The sequence below is a fragment of the Arachis hypogaea genome, chromosome 3 (genome assembly GCF_003086295.3).
Source record: "Arachis hypogaea cultivar Tifrunner chromosome 3, arahy.Tifrunner.gnm2.J5K5, whole genome shotgun sequence".
NCBI lineage: Eukaryota > Viridiplantae > Streptophyta > Magnoliopsida > Fabales > Fabaceae > Arachis > Arachis hypogaea.
Genome location: NC_092038.1, coordinates 58171096 through 58188342, shown reverse-complemented (window position 1 = coordinate 58188342; position 17247 = coordinate 58171096). Strand labels below are relative to the sequence as shown.

At 41.1% G+C, this 17247-nt stretch overlaps 1 non-coding gene across 1 annotated transcript; it reads right to left on the bottom strand.

Moving 5' to 3' along the window:
• Positions 1-1261: 1261 nt before the first annotated feature.
• On the bottom strand, positions 1262-1369 carry LOC112793873 (small nucleolar RNA R71). Its single transcript, XR_003198562.1, has one exon. It is a non-coding gene; the product is annotated as a small nucleolar RNA R71 (small nucleolar RNA).
• Positions 1370-17247: the final 15878 nt, after the last annotated feature.

Genomic DNA, 17247 nt, shown 5'->3' with positions numbered 1-17247 from the left:
GCCAGAATGTGCACCATTCTGGGCGTTTAACGCCAGGATGGCACAAGAGGGAAGATTTTGTTTTTAATGCAGATTTTTTTTTCAGTTTTCAAATTTTTTCAAAATCAAATCTTTTTCAAATCATATCTTTTCAATCATATGTTTTCAAAATCAATTTCTTTCTATTTTTAAAAATACTTGCTATCAATTAATGATTTGATTCAACATTTCAAGTATGTTGCCTTTTCTGTTGAGAAAGGTTTAATGTTTGAATCATATCTTTTCTTGTTAGCCAAGTTTTTAATTTTCAAAATCAAATCTTTTTAAAATGTTTTTCAAATCATATCTTCTCAATCACATCTTTTTAAAACTAATCATATCTTCTTAACCACATCTTTTTCAAAATGGTTTTCAATCAAATCTTTTTGATTTCTAATTTCAAAATCTTTTTCAAAAATCACTTGATTTCTTTTCCACTTTCATTTTCGAAAATCAATTAGTGTTTTTCAAAAATGTTTTCAAAATCTTTTACTTAATTTTCAAAAATTGCTTCCCTTCTTCTCACATCCTTCTGTTTATGGACTAACACTATTCCTTAATGCAAAATTCGAACTCCATCTTCTTTGATAAGTTCGAATTTTCTACTTCTGTCTTCTACTTTTCTTTTCCTCTGACACCTAAAGGAATCTCTATACTGTGACATAGAGGATTCCACATTTCTTGTTCTCTTCTCTTTCTTATGAGCAGGAGCAAAGACAAAAGCATTCTTGTTGAGGTTGATCCTGAACCTGAAAGGACCTTAAAGCGAAAACTAAGAGAAGCTAAGGCACAAATCTCTGTAGAGGACCTAACCAAATTCTTCAAAGAAGAAGAACTCATGGCAGCCGAAAACAACAACAATGCCAACAATGCAAGGAAGGTGCTGGGTGACTTTACTGCACCTACTCCCGACTTCTATGGGAGAAGCATCTCTATCCCTGCCATTGGAGCAAACAACTTTGAGCTTAAGCCTCAATTAGTTTCTCTAATGCAACAGAATTGCAAGTTCCATGGACTTCCATTGGAAGATCCTCATCAGTTTTTAGCTGAGTTCTTGCAAATCTGTGACACTGTCAAGACTAATGGGGTTGACCCTGAGGTCTACAGACTTATGCTATTCCCTTTTACTGTAAGAGACAGAGCTAGAACATGGTTGGACTCACAACCTAAAGAAAGCCTGGACTCTTGGGAAAAGCTAGTCAATGCCTTCTTGGCAAAGTTCTTTCCACCTCAAAAATTGAGTAAGCTTAGAGTGGAAGTCCAAACCTTCAGACAGAAGGAAGGAGAATCCCTCTATGAAGCTTGGGAAAGATACAAACAATTAATCAGAAAGTGTCCTTCTGATATGCTTTCTGAATGGAGCATCATAGGTATTTTCTATGATGGTCTCTCTGAACTATCCAAAATGTCTTTGGATAGCTCTGCTGGAGGCTCTCTTCATCTGAAGAAGACGCCTACAGAAGCTCAAGAGCTGATTGAAATGGTTGCAAATAACCAATTCATGTACACTTCTGAAAGAAATCCTGTGAACAATGGGACTAGTCAGAAGAAAGGAGTTCTTGAGATTGACACTCTGAATGCCATATTGGCTCAGAACAAAATATTGACTCAACAAGTCAATATGATTTCTCAAAGTCTGTCTGGAATGCAAAATGCACCAAGCAGTACTAAGGAAGCTTCATCTGAGGAAGAAGCTTATGATCCTGAGAACCCTTCAATGGAAGAGGTGAATTACATGGGAGAACCCTATGGAAACACCTATAATCCTTCATGGAGAAATCATCCAAATTTTTCATGGAAGGATCAACAGAGACCTCAACAAGGTTTCAACAATAATAATGGTGGAAGAAACAGGTTTAGCAATAGCAAACCTTTTCCATCATCTTCTCAGCAACAGACAGAGAGTTCTAAGCAGAATACCTCTGACTTAGCAACCATGGTCTCTGATCTGATCAAAACCACTCAAAGTTTCATGACTGAAACAAGGTCCTCCATTAGAAATTTGGAGGCACAAGTGGGACAGCTGAGCAAGAAAATTACTGAACTCCCTCCTAGTACTCTCCCAAGCAATACAGAGGAAAATCCAAAAGGAGAGTGCAAAGCCATCAACATGGCCGAATTTTGGGAGGAAGAAGAGGCAGTGAACGCCACTGAGGAAGACCTCAATGGACGTCCACTGACCTCCAATGAGTTCCCCAATGAGGAACCATGGGAATCTGAGGCTCAAAATGAGACCATAGAGATTCCATTGGACTTACTTCTGCCATTCATGAGCTCTGATGAGTATTCTTCCTCTGAAGAGGATGAGTATGTCACTGAAGAGCAAGTTGCTAAATACCTTGGAGCAATCATGAAGCTAAATGACAAGTTATTTGGAAATGAGACTTGGGAGGATGAACCCCCTTTGCTCACCAAAGAACTGGATGACTTGTCTAGGCAGAAACTGCCTCAAAAGAGACAGGATCCTGGGAAGTTTTCAATACCTTGTACCATAGGCACCATGACCTTCAAGAGGGCCTTGTGTGACTTAGGGTCAAGTGTAAACCTCATGCCTCTCTCTGTAATGGAGAAGCTAGGGATCTTTGAGGTGCAAGCTGCAAAAATCTCACTAGAGATGGCAGACAATTCAAGAAAACAAGCCTATGGACTTGTAGAGGATGTTTTGGTAAAAGTTGAAGACCATTACATCCCTACTGATTTCATAGTCCTAGAGACTGGGAAGTGCATGGATGAATCCATCATCCTTGGCAGACCCTTCCTAGCCACAGCAAAGGCTGTGATTGATGTTGATAGAGGAGAGTTGATCATTCAAGTGAATGAAGAATCCTTGATGTTTAAGGCTCAAGGACATCCCTCTGTCATCATGGAGAGGAAGCATGAAGAGCTTCCCTCAAAACAGAGCCGAACAAAGCCCCCACAGTCAAACTCTAAGTCTGGTGTTGGGAGGCCACAACCAAACTCTAAGTTTGGTGTTGAACCCCCACATTCAAACTCTAAGTTTGGTGTTGGGAGGTTCCAACATGGCTCTGAGCATTTCTGAGGCTCCATGAGAGTCCTCTGTCAAGCTACTGACATTAAAGAAGCGCTTGTTGGGAGGCAACCCAATGTTTTATAATTAACTATTTTCTTTTGTTATTTTATGTTTTTTGTAGGTTGATGATCATGAGAAGTCACAAAATCAATGAAAAAAGCAAAAACAGAATGAAAAACAGGAAGAAAAATAGCACACCCTGGAGGACGCACCTACTGGCGTTTAAACGCCAGTAAGGTTAGCTGTTGGGCGTTTAACGCCCAGTCTGGCACCATTCTGGGCGTTTAACGCCAGAAAGGGGCACCAGACTGGCGTTAAACGCCAGAAAAGGGCAAGAAGCTGGTGTTAAACGCCAGAAATGGGCACCAGCCCGGTGTTTAACGCCAGAATTGGCACAAAACGAGATTTTGCTTGCCATTTGGTGCAGGGATGACTTTTCCTTGACACCTCAGGATCTGTGGACCCCACAGGATCCCCACCTACCCCACCACTCTCTCTCTTCTTCACCCATTCATCAATCACCTCACCACCTCTTCCCCAAAAACCCTTCACCTATCAAATCCCATCTTTCTCTTCACCACTCACATCCATCCTTCATAAAACCCCACCTACCTCACCATTCAAATTCAAACCACTTTCCCACCCAAACCCACCCTCACTTGACCAAACCTTACCCTTCCCCTCTCCTATATAAACCCATCTTCACTCCTTCATTTTCACACAACCTAAACACCACTTCTTCCCCTTCTTGGCCGAAAACAAAGGGCCTTCCCATCTCCTTCATTTCTTCTTCTTCTACTCTCTTCTTTCTTAATTTGCTCGAGGACGAGCAAACCTTTTAAGTTTGGTGTGGTAAAAGCATTGCTTTTTGTTTTTCCATAACCATTTATGGCATCCAAGGCCGGAGAAACCTCTAGAAAGAGGAAAGGGAAGGCAAAAGCTTCCACCTCCGAGTCATGGGAGATGGAAAGATTCATCTCAAGGGTGCATCAAGACAACTTCTATGAAGTTGTGGCCTTGAAGAAGGTGATCCCCGAGGTCCCTTTTTCACTCAAAAAGGGTGAATATCCGGAGATCCGACATGAGATCCGAAGAAGAGGTTGGGAAGTTCTTACCAACCCCATTCAACAAGTCGGAATCTTGATGGTTCAAGAGTTCTATGCCAATGCATGGATCACCAAGAACCATGATCAAAGTGTGAACCCGGATCCAAAGAATTATCTTACTATGGTTCGGGGGAAATACTTGGATTTTAGTCCGGAAAGTGTAAGGTTGGCATTCAATTTGCCCATGATGCAAGGAGATGAACATCCTTACACTAGAAGGGTCAACTTTGATCAAAGGTTGGACCAAGTCCTCACAGTCATATGTGAAGAGGGCGCCCAATGGAAGAGAGATTCAAGAGGGAAGCCGGTTCAATTGAGAAGGCATGACCTCAAACCCGTAGCTAGAGGATGGTTAGAGTTTATCCAACGCTCAATCATTCCGACTAGCAACCGATTCGAAGTTACCATAGACCGAGCTATCATGATTCATAGCATCATGATTGGAGAAGGAATAGAAGTTCATGAGGTTATAGCCCAAGAGCTTTATAAGGTGGCGGACAAGTCCTCTACCTTGGCAAGGTTAGCCTTCCCTCATCTCATTTGTCACCTCTGTTATTCAGTTGGAGTTGACATAGAGGGAGACACCCCTATTGATGAGGACAAGCCCATCACTAAGAAGAGGATGGAGTACACAAGAGACCCCACTCATCATGAGATCCCTGAGATACCTCAAGGGATGCACTTTCCTCCACAAAACTATTGGGAGCAACTAAACACCTCCCTAGGAGAATTGAGTTCCAACATGGGACAACTAAGGGTGGAGCATCAAGAACACTCTGTTCTCCTCCATGAAATTAGAGAAGATCAAAGAATCATGAGAGAGGAGCAACAAAGACAAGGAAGAGACATTGAGGAGCTCAAGCACTCCATAGGATCTTCAAGAGGAAGAAGGAGCCGCCATCACTAAGGTGGACCCGTTCTTTAATCTCCTTGTTCTTTATTCTTCTGTTTTTCGAAAATTATTGCTTATGTTATCTATGTTTGTGTCTTGTGATCATTAGTGTCTTAGTGTCTATGCCTTAAAGTTATGAATGTCCTATGAATCCATCACCTTTCTTAAATGAAAACTGTTTTCATCACAAAAGAACAAGAAGTACAGGATTTCGAATTCATCTTTAAAACTAGCTTAATTAGTTTGATGTGGTGACAATACTTTTTGTTTTCTGAATGTATGCTTAAACAGTGCATATGTCTTTTGAATTTGTGATTCATGAATGTTGGCTCTTGAAAGAATGATGAAAAAGGAGACATGTTACTGAGGATCTGAAAAATCATAAAAATGATTCTTGAAGCAAGAAAAAGCAGTGAATATAAAAAAAAAAAAGAAAAAGAGAGAAAATTTCGGAAAAAAAAAAGAAAAAGAAAGAAAAAGAAAGAAAAATAAAAGAAATAAAGTTGTGATCCAAGGCAAAAAGAGTGTGCTTAAGAACCCTGGACACCTCTAGTTGGGGACTCTAGCAAAGCTGAGTCACAATCTGAAAAGGTTCACCCAATTATGTGTCTGTGGCATGTATGTATCCGGTGGTAATACTGGAAAACAGAGTGCTTTGGGCCACGGCCAAGACTCAATAAGTAGCTGTGTTCAAGAATCATCATACTTAACTAGGAGAATCAATAACACTATCTGGATTCTGAGTTCCTAAAGAAGCCAATCATTCTGAATTTCAAAGGATAAAGTGAGATGCCAAAACTGTTCGGAGGCAAAAAGCTACTTGTCCCGCTCATCTAATTTGGAGCTAAGTTTCATTGATAATTTGGAGTCTATAGTATATTCTCTTCTTTTTATCTTATTTAATTTTCAGTTGCTTGAGGACAAGCAACAATTTAAGTTTGGTGTTGTGATGAGCGGATAATTTATACGCTTTTTGGCATTGTTTTTAGTATGTTTTCAGTATGATCTAGTTAGTTTTTAGTATATTTTTATTAGTTTTTAGTTAAAATTCACTTTTCTGGACTTTACTATGAGTTTGTGTGTTTTTCTGTGATTTCAGGTATTTTCTTGCTGAAATTGAGGGACCTGAGCAAAAATCTGATTCAGAGACTGAAAAGGACTGCAGATGCTGTTGGATTCTGACCTCCCTACACTCGAAGTAGATTTTCTGGAGCTACAGAAGCCCAATTAGCGCGCTCTCAACGGCATTGGAAAGTAGACATCCTGGGCTTTTCAACAATATATGATAGTCCATACTTTGCCCAAGATTTGATGGCCCAAACCGGCGTTCAAAGTCACCCTCAGAAATCCCAGCGTTAAACGCCGGAACTGGCACCAAAATGGGAGTTAAACGCCCAAACTGGCATAAAAGCTGGCGTTTAACTCCAAGAAGAGTCTCTACACGAAATTGCTTCAATGCTCAGCCCAAGCACACACCAAGTGGGCCCGGAAGTGGATTTTTATGTCATTTACTCATCTCTGTACACCCTAGGCTACTAGTTTTCTATAAGTAGGACCTTTTACTATTGTATTAGGGAGATCTTTCAATCTTTGGATCTTTTGATCATGTTTTTATGATTGAACCCTCTTTGGGAGGCTGGCCATTCGGCCATGCCTAGACCTTTGTTCTTATGTATTTTCAACGGTGGAGTTTCTACACACCATAGATTAAGGTGTGGAGCTCTGCTGTACCTCGAGTATTAATGCAATTACTATTGTTCTTCTATTCAATTCCGCTTGTTCTTGTTCTAAGATATCACTTGTTCTTCAACTTGATGAATGTGATGATTCGTGACACTCATCATCATTCTCACCTATGAACGTGTGACTGACAACCACCTCCGTTCTACCTTCGATTGGGTGAATATCTCTTGGATTCCTGATACACGATGCATGGTTGATCGCCTGACAACCGAGTGCTCGCCTGACAAACGAGCCAGCCATTCCGTGAGATCAGAGTCTTCGTGGTATAGGCTAGAACTGATGGTGGCATTCAAGAGAATCCGGAAGGTCTAACCTTGTCTGTGGTATTCTGAGTAGGATTCAATGATTGAATGACTGTGACGTGCTTCAAACTCCTGAGGGCGGGGCGTTAGTGACAGACGCAAAAGAATCACTGGATTCTATTCCGGCCTGATTGAGATCCGACAGATGGATAGCCGTGCCGTGACAGGGTGCGTTGAACATTTCCACTGAGAGGATGGGAGGTAGCCACTGACAACAGTGAAACCCTTGCTTAAGCTTGCCATGGAAAGGAGGAAGAAGGATTGGATGAAGACAGTAGGAAAGCAGAGAGACGGAAGGGAAGGCATCTTCATACGCTTATCTAAAATTCCTACCAATGAATTACATAAGTATCTCTATCTTTATCTTTATGTTTTATGCGTTTATCACCATACCCATTTGAGTTTGCCTGACTAAGATTTACAAGGTGACCATAGCTTGCTTCATACCAACAATCTCTGTGGGATCGACCCTTACTCGCGTAAGGTTTATTACTTGGACGACCCAGTACACTTGCTGGTTAGTTGTGCGAAGTTGTGTTTATGCCATGGTATTGAACACCAAGTTTTTGGATTCATTACCGGGGATTAATTGATTTGTGAAAAGTAGTGATCACAATTTCGTGCACCACTGGTCACAGCACCAGTCATCTCTGCACCAGATTAGACACTACCATTTGAACTGATGTGTGATGCCAATGACCATGCCATTGGTGCAGTGTTGGGACAAAGGCATGACAAGCTTCTACACATCATTTACTATGCCATTCGTGTTTTAAATGACACACAGAAGAACTACACAACCACAGAAAAAGAGTTACTTGCAGTGGTTTACGCCATTGATAAGTTTATATCTTATTTAGTAGGATCAAAAGTGATTGTGTACACTGACCATGCTACTCTTAAATATCTACTCACAAAGCAGGATTCAAAACCCAGACTCATCAGATGGGTGTTGCTTCTGCAAGAGTTTGATATAGAAATAAGAGACAGAAAAGGGACAGAGAACCAAGTAGCAGATCACCTGTCCCGAATAGAACCAGTAGAAGGGGCGTCCATCCCTCTTACTGAGATCTCTGAAAACTTTCCGGATGAGAAACTCTTTGCCATCCAGGAAGTACCATGGTTTGTAGACATTGCAAACTACAAGGCAGTGAGATTCATACCCAAAGAGTACAGTAGGCAGCAATCAAAGAAATTGATTGCTAATGCAAAGTACTATCTTTAGGATGAACCATATCTCTTCAAGAGATGTGCAGACGGAGTAATCCGTAGATGTGTGCCTAAAGAAGAAGCACAGAGATCCTCTGGCATTGCCATGGATCACAGTATGGAGGACATTTTGGAAGTGAGCGAACAGCCACAAGAGTTCTCCAATGTGGCTTCTACTGGCATACTCTCTATAAAGACTCCCGAGTGTTTGTACTTAATTGTGACAGTTGCCAAAGATCTGGCAATCTACCTCACATTTATGCCATGCCTTAACAAGGGATCTTGGAGATTGAATTGTTTGATGTATGGGGTATTGACTTCATGGGGCCTTTCCCACCATCATACTCAAACACTTATATCCTGGTGGCAGTGGATTATGTATCCAAATGGGTGGAGGCTTTTGCAACACCCACTAATGATACTAAGATAGTGCTGAAATTCCTCCAAAAACACATCTTCAGCAGATTTGGTATCGCTAGAGTACTAATCAGTGATGGGACACTCATTTCTACAGTAAACATCTTTACTCTGCTTTGGTTTGATATGGAGTTAGCCACAGGGTGGCCACTCCATATCATCCACAGACAAATGGGCAAGCTAAAGTCTCTAATAGATGATGCTCTGTGGGCATACAGAACAGCATTCAAGACTCCTATAGGGACCTCTTCATACCAGCTTGTGTATGGAAAAGCCTGTCACTTGCCAGTGGAACTGGAACATAAGGCCTATTGGGCAACCAGATTCCTAAACCTTGATGCCAAGTTAGCTGGAGAAAAACGATTGCTCCAGTTAAACGAGCTAGAGGAGTTCAGACTCAATACTTTCGAGAATGCAAAAATTTACAAAGAGAAAGCAAAAAGATGGCATGATAAGAAACTGTCATCCAGAGTCTTTGAGCCAGGGCAGAAAGTTCTGCTGTTTAATTATAGGCTCAAATTATTCCCCGAAAAATTGAAATCCCGGTGGAGAGGTCCATATGTGATTACAAGTGTATCACCATATGGATACGTGGAGCTTCAGGATAATGATTCTAACAAAAAGTTCATTGTTAATGGACAGAGAGTTAAACATTATCTTGAAAGAAATTTTGAGCAAGAATTCTCAAAACTGAGACTTGATTAAAGCTCAGTAATAGTCCAGCTAAAGACAATAAAGAAGCACTTGCTGGGAGGCAACCCAGCCATTTACAAAGCTTATTTGTTAATTAATTGATTTTTACAGGTTTATGTCAATTATCTTCAAGGTAAAATAGCAATTGCTAGAGTTCACAAAGTTACAGAAGGATTCACAGGATAAAACAGCAAAAAGGAAGCTCACTGGTGTGAAAAAACCAGTAAGAGCTGTTTTGGGCGTTGAACGCCCAAAAGAAGCATCTACTGGGCGTTCAACACCAGTAAGGATAGCCATCTGGGCGTTAAACGCCAGAAAGAAGCATCTTCTGGGCGTTGAACGCCAGAAAGAAGCACCTTCTGGGCATTTAACGCCAGATTTACAGCGTCCTGGGCGTTCAAAAAAACGCCCAGTGACAAAGGAGTTCTTGGCGTTCAACGCCAGCTAGAAGCAACAGCTGGGCATTGAACGCCCAGGAGAGGCTGCAAAGGGGCATTAAACACCCAAAACATGCAGCGTTTGGGCGTTTAACGCCAGGATTGTGGGGAGGAGGTAAATTCGTTTTTACTTCACATTTTTTTCAATTTTCATATTTCAATTCATGATTTCTTGCATAAACATGTTACAAACTCTCATCCTTCAATTCCAAAAATTTTAATCCTAATTTCTAAAATCCCTTTTTCAAAAATATCAAATGTATCTTAATTCATAAACACAATTATCTTTTTCTAAAATTCTCTCCAACTTCTTCTCAAATCTTTTTCAAAACTCAATTATCTTTTCAAATTAATCCCAAATCTTTTTTTCTAAAATTCAGATTTATCTTTTTCAAATATCTTCTATATTTTTTCAATTTTCAATTATATCTTTTTCCTATCATATTTATCTTTTACAAATCATATCTTCTATCTTATGTTTCATCAAAATTTTCGAAAACCCACCCCCTCCCTTTAAATCCACATTCGGCCTCTCTCCTCTCCCCAACAATTCGAAAACTAGCTCTCCTTCTATCCCCCTCCTTTCTTTGTCTTTTGCTTGAGGACAAACCTCTAAGTTTGGTGTGTTTATCCGTGATCACTAAACCACACCCACTAAGATCATGGCTCCTAAAGGAAAACAACCCACTCCAAGAGGCAAGAAAGAGAGTATTCCAAAACCACTTTGGAATCAAGGAAAGTTCTTAACCAAAGAACATTCAGACCATTACTACAAAATAATGGGTCTAAAGTTAGTGATCCCGGAAGTCAAATTCGATCTAAAAAAAAAGATGAATATCCGGATATCCAAGAGCAAATTCGAAACAGGAGCTGGGAAATCCTAGCTAATCCTGAAACAAAGGTGGGAAGAAACATGGTTCAGGAATTCTACGCTAATCTGTGGCAAAGAGACAGGTAGAGAATATCTGGAACTGCCCTCTATGACTATCGGACTTTAGTTAGAGGAAAGATTGTTCACATCCACCCTGACAAAATCAGGGAGATCTTTAAGCTACCTCAGCTGAAAGATAACCCAAACTCCTTTAATAGGAGAATGATGAGAATAAATAAAGGCCTGGACAAGATTCTAGAGGACATATGCCTCCCTGGAACCAGGTGGACCACCGCACCAAGGGCGTCCCAAATCAACTCAAGAGAGAAGATTTCAAACCAGTCGCCAAAGGCTGGCTGGACTTCATTGGGCGTTCTATACTACCCACTAGCAACCGCTCTGAAGTCACCATTAAAAGAGCAGTGATGATCCACTGCATTATGTTAGGAAGAGAAGTGGAAGTTCATCAGCTAATTTTGTGTGAACTTTACATAATTGCAAACAAGAATTCCAAAGATGCCAAATTGGCTTATCCTAGCTTAATATCTATGCTATGTAAAGATGCTGGAATGAAGATGGGAATAACTGAGTATATCTCAGTTGAGCGACCAATCACCAAAATATCAATGGAAAAACAACAAGTGCAGGATGACCCCATCAAGAGGAGAGCATAGGAATTCCTCCCGGAAATCCCTCAAATTGAATACTGGGAGCATCTTGAAGCATCTGTTACCAAGTTGCAAGAAGCTATGGACCAAATAAAGGAAGAACAGAATAATCAAAATAGCATGCTTTGCAAATTTCTTGGGGAACAAGAAGAGCAAAGGCGTGACTTGAAGGAACTGAAGCATCAAAAATTATCTCTTGAAGGACCAAGCACCCCACAGACTAGAGGAACATCCACTTCCTAAAATAAAGGTTGTTGAGTCCTAATCTTAGCTTTAACTCTGTGATATTTGTTCTTACAGGAATTTACCTTAGAAGTTATATAGGAGTAGTAGTAATTAGTATATCTATTTTGATTTTATCTCAAATTAAGTGGTATGCGAAATTGTGATCAATACTTTTCACAAATCAAATAATCCCCGGTAATGAATCCAAAAACTTGGTGTTCAATACCATGGCATAAGCACAACTTCGCACAACTAACCAGCAAGTGTACTGGGTCGTCCAAGTAATAAACCTTACGCGAGTAAGGGTCGATCCCACAGAGATTGTTGGTATGAAGCAAGCTATGGTCACCTTGTAAATCTTAGTCAGGCAAACTCAAATGGATATGAATGATGAATAAACATAAAGATAAAGATAGAGATACTTATGTAATTCATTGGTAGGAATTTCAGATAAGCGTATGAAGATGCTTGTCCCTTCCGTCTCTCTGCTTTCCTACTGTCTTCATCCAATCCTTCTTACTCCTTTCCATGGCAAGCATATGCAAGGGTTTCACCGTTGTCAGTGGCTACCTCCCATCCTCTTAGTGGAAATGTTCAACGCACCCTGTCACGGCACGGCTATCCATCTGTCGGTTCTCAATCAGGCCGGAATAGAATCCAGTGATTCTTTTGCGTCTGTCACTAACGCCCCGCCTTCAGGAGTTTGAAGCTCGTCACAGTCATTCAATCATTGAATCCTACTCAGAATACCACAGACAAGGTTAGACCTTCCGGATTCTCTTGAATGCCGCCATCAGTTCTAGCCTATACCACGAAGACTCTGATCTCACGGAATGGCTGGCTCGGTTGTCAGGCGAGCACTCGGTTGTCAGGCGATCAACCATGCATCGTGTATCAGGAATCCAAGAGATACCCACCCAATCTAAGGTAAAACGGAGGTGGTTGTCAGGCACACGTTCATAGGTGAGAATGATGATGAGTGTCACAGATCATCACATTCATCAAGTTGAAGAACAAGTGATATCTTAGAACAAGAACAAGCGGAATTGAATAGAAGAACAATAGTAATTGCATTAATACTCGAGGTACAGTAGAGCTCCACACCTTAATCTATGGTGTGTAGAAACTCCACCGTTGAAAATACATAAGAACAAGGTCTAGGCATGGCCGAATGGCCAGCCTCCCAAAGAGGGTTCAATCATAAAAACATGATCAAAAGCTCCCGAATACAATAGTAAAAGGTCCTATATATAGAGAACTAGTAGCTTAGGGTGTACAGAGATGAGTAAATGACATAAAAATCCACTTCCGGGCCCACTTGGTGTGTGCTTGGGCTGAGCATTGAAGCATTTTCGTGTAAAGACTCTTCTTGGAGTTAAACGCCAGCTTTTATGCCAGTTTGGGCGTTTAACTCCCATTCTTGTGCCAGTTCCGTCGTTTAACGCTGGAATTCCTGAGGGTGATTTTGAACGCCGGTTTGGGCCATCAAATCTTGGGCAAAGTATGGACTATCATATATTGCTGAAAATCCCAGGATGTCTACTTTCCAACGCCGTTGAGAGCGCGCCAATTGGGCTTCTGTAGCTCCAGAAAATCCGCTTCGAGTGCAGGGAGGTCAGAATCCAACAGCATCTGCAGTCCTTTTTAGTCTCTGAATCAGATTTTTGCTCAGGTCCCTCAATTTCAGCCATAAAATACCTGAAATCACAGAAAAACACAGAAACTCATAGTAAAGTCCAGAAAAGTGAATTTTAACTAAAAACTAATAAAAATATACTAAGAACTAACTAGATCATACTAAAAACATACTAAAAACAATGCCAAAAAGCGTACAAATTATCCGCTCATCACAACACCAAACTTAAATTGTTGCTTGTCCTCAAGCAACTGAAAATCAAATAAGATAAAAAGAAGAGAATATGCAATGAATTCCAAAAACATCTATGAAGATCAGTATTAATTAGATGAGCGGGGCTTTTAGCTTTTTGCCTCTGAACAGTTTTGGCATCTCACTCTATCCTTTGAAATTCAGAATGATTGGCTTCTTTAGGAACTCAGAATCCAGATAGTGTCATTGATTCTCCTAGTTAAGTATGATGATTCTTGAATACAGCTACTTATTGAGTCTTGGCCGTGGCCCAAAGCACTCTGTCTTCCAGTATTACCACCGGATACATACATGCCACAGACACATAATTGGGTGAATCTTTTCAGATTGTGACTCAGCTTTGCTAGAGTCCCCAATTAGAGGTGTCCAGGGTTCTTAAGCACACTCTTTTTGCCTTGGATCACAACTTTATTTCTTTCTTTTTCTTTCTTTTTCGTTTTCTTTTTCTTTCTTTTTTTTCTTTTTTTTTCGTTTTTTTTTTGAATCACTACTTTTTCTTGCTTCAAGAATCATTTTAATGATTTTTCAGATCCTCAGTAACATGTTTCCTTTTTCATCATTCTTTCAAGAGCCAACATTCTTGAACCACAAATTCAAAAGACATATGCACTGTTTAAGCATACATTCAGAAAACAAAAGTATTGCCACCACATCAAAATAATTAAACTGTTATAAAATTCAAAATTCATGCAATTCTACTCTTTTTCAATTAAGAACATTTTTTTATTCAAGAGATGTGATGGATTCATAGGACATTCATAACTTTAAGGCATAGACACTAAGACACTAATGATCACAAGACATAAATATAGATAAACATAAGCATAATTTTCGAAAAACAGGAAAATAAAGAACAAAGAAATTAAAGAACGGGTCCACCTTAGTGATGGCGGCTTGTTCTTCCTCTTGAAGATCCTATGGAGTGCTTGAGCTCCTCAATGTCTCTTCCTTGTCTTTGTTGCTCCTCTCTCATGATTCTTTGATCTTCTCTAATCTCATGGAGGAGGACGGAGTATTCTTGGTGCTCCACCCTTAGTTGTCCCATGTTGGAACTCAATTCTCCTAGGGAGGTGTTTAGTTGCTCCCAATAGTTTTGTGGAGGAAAGTGCATCCCTTGAGGCATCTCAGGGATTTCATGATGAGAGGGGTCTCTTGTTTGCTCCATCCTTTTCTTAGTGATGGGCTTGTCCTCATCAATGGGGATGTCTCCTTCTATGTCAACTCCAACTGAATAACAGAGGTGACAAATGAGATGAGGAAAGGCTAACCTTGCCAAGATAGAGGACTTGTCCGCTACCTTATAAAGTTCTTGGGATATAACCTCATGAACTTCTATTTCTTCTCCAATCATGATGCTATGAATCATGATAGCCCGGTCTATAGTAACTTCAGACCAGTTGCTAGTGGGAATGATTGAGCGTTGGATAAACTCCAACCATCCTCTAGCCACGGGTTTGAGGTCATGCCTTCTCAGTTGAACCGGCTTCCCTCTTGAATCTCTCTTCCATTGGGCGCCCTCTTCACATATGACTGTGAGGACTTGGTCCAACCTTTGATCAAAGTTGACCCTTCTAGTGTAAGGATGTTCATCTCCTTGCATCATGGGCAAGTTGAATGCCAACCTTACATTTTCCGGACTAAAATCCAAGTATTTCCCCCGAACCATAGTAAGCCAATTCTTTGGATCCGGGTTCACACTTTGGTCATGGTTCTTGGTGATCCATGCATTGGCATAGAACTCTTGAACCATTAAGATTCCGACTTGTTGAATGGGGTTGGTAAGAACTTCCCAACCTCTTCTTCGGATCTCATGTTGGATCTCCGGATATTCACTCTTTTTGAGTGAAAAAGGGACCTCAGGGATCACCTTCTTCAAGGCCACAACTTCATAGAAGTGGTCTTGATGCACCCTTGAGATGAATCTTTCCATCTCCCATGACTCGGAGGTGAAAGCTTTTGCCTTCCCTTTCCTCTTTCTAGAGGTTTCTCCGGCCTTGGATGCCATAAATGGTTATGGAAAAACAAAAAGCAATGCTTTTACCACACCTAACTTAAAAGGTTTGCTCGTCCTCGAGCAAAAGAAGAAAGAAGAGAGGAGAAGAAAAAGAAATGAAGAAGAAGGGAATGGCTTTGTGTTCGGTCAAAAAGGGGGAGAAGTGGTGGTTTGGTTGTGTGAAAATGTAGGAGTGAAGATGGGTTTATATAGGAGTGGGGGGGGCTCATGGTTCGGTCATGTATGGGTGGGTTTGGGAGGGAAAGTGGTTTGAATTTGAAGGGTGAGGTAGGTGGGGTTTTATGAAGGATGGATGTGAGTGGTGAAGAGAAAGATGGGATTTGATAGGTGAAGGGTTTTTGGGGAAGAGGTGTTGAGGTGATTGGTGAATGGGTGAAGAAGAGAGAGAGTGGTGGGGTAAGTGGGGATCCTATGGGGTCCACAGATCCTGAGGTGTCAAGGAAAAGTCATCCCTGCACCAAGTGGCAAGCAATAATGTGTTTTGAGCCAATTCTGGCGTTAAACGCCGGGCTGGTGCCCATTTCTGGCGTTTAACGCCGAATGCTTGCCCTTTTCTGGCGTTTAACGCCAGTCTGGTGCCCCTTTCTGGCGTTAAACGCCCAGAATGGTGCCAGACTGGGCGTTAAACGCCCATCTGCTAGCCTTACTGGCGTTTAAACGCCAGCACGCTCTCCTCCAGGGTGTGCTGTTTTTCTTTCTATTTTTTTCATTCTGTTTTTGCTTTTTCAATTGATTTTGTGACTTCTCATGATCATCAACCTACAAAAGAACATAAAATAACAAAGGAAAATAGATAAAATATAACATTGGGTTGCCTCCCAACAAGCGCTTCTTTAATGTCAGTAGCTTGACAGAGGGCTCTCATGGAGCCTCAGAAATACTCAGAGCAATGTTGGAACCTCCCAACACCAAACTTAGAGTTTGAATGTGGGGGTTCAACACCAAACTTAGAAGTTGGTTGTGGCCTCCCAACACCAAACTTAGAGTTTGACTGTGGGGGCTCTGTGTGGCTCTGTTTTGAGAGAAGCTCTTCATGCTTCCTCTCCATGATGACAGAGGGATATCCTTGAGCCTTAAACACAAAGTATTCTTCATTCACTTGAATGATCAATTCTCCTCTATCAACATCAATCACAGCCCTTGCTGTGGCTAGGAAGGGTCTGCCAAGGATGATGGATTCATCCATGCACTTCCCAGTCTCTAGGACTATGAAATCAGCAGGGATGTAATGGTCTTCAACTTTTACCAGAACATCCTCTACAAGTCCATAAGCTTGTTTTCTTGAGTTGTCTGCCATCTCTAGTGAGATTTTTGCAGCTTGCACCTCAAAGATCCCTAGCTTCTCCATTACAGAGAGAGGCATGAGGTTTACACTTGACCCTAGGTCACACAAGGCCTTCTTGAAGGTCATGGTGCCTATGGTACAAGGTATTGAAAACTTCCCAGGATCCTGTCTCTTTTGAGGTAATTTCTGCCTAGACAAGTCATCCAGTTCTTTGGTGAGCAAAGGGGGTTCATCTTCCCAAGTCTCATTCCCAAATAACTTGTCATTTAGCTTCATGATTGCTCCAAGGTATTTAGCAACTTGCTCTTCAGTGACATACTCATCCTCTTCAGAGGAAGAATACTCATCAGAGCTCATGAATGGCAGAAGTAAGTCCAATGGAACCTCTATAGTCTCATTTTGAGCCTTAGATTCCCATGGTTCCTCATTGGGGAACTCATTGGAGGCC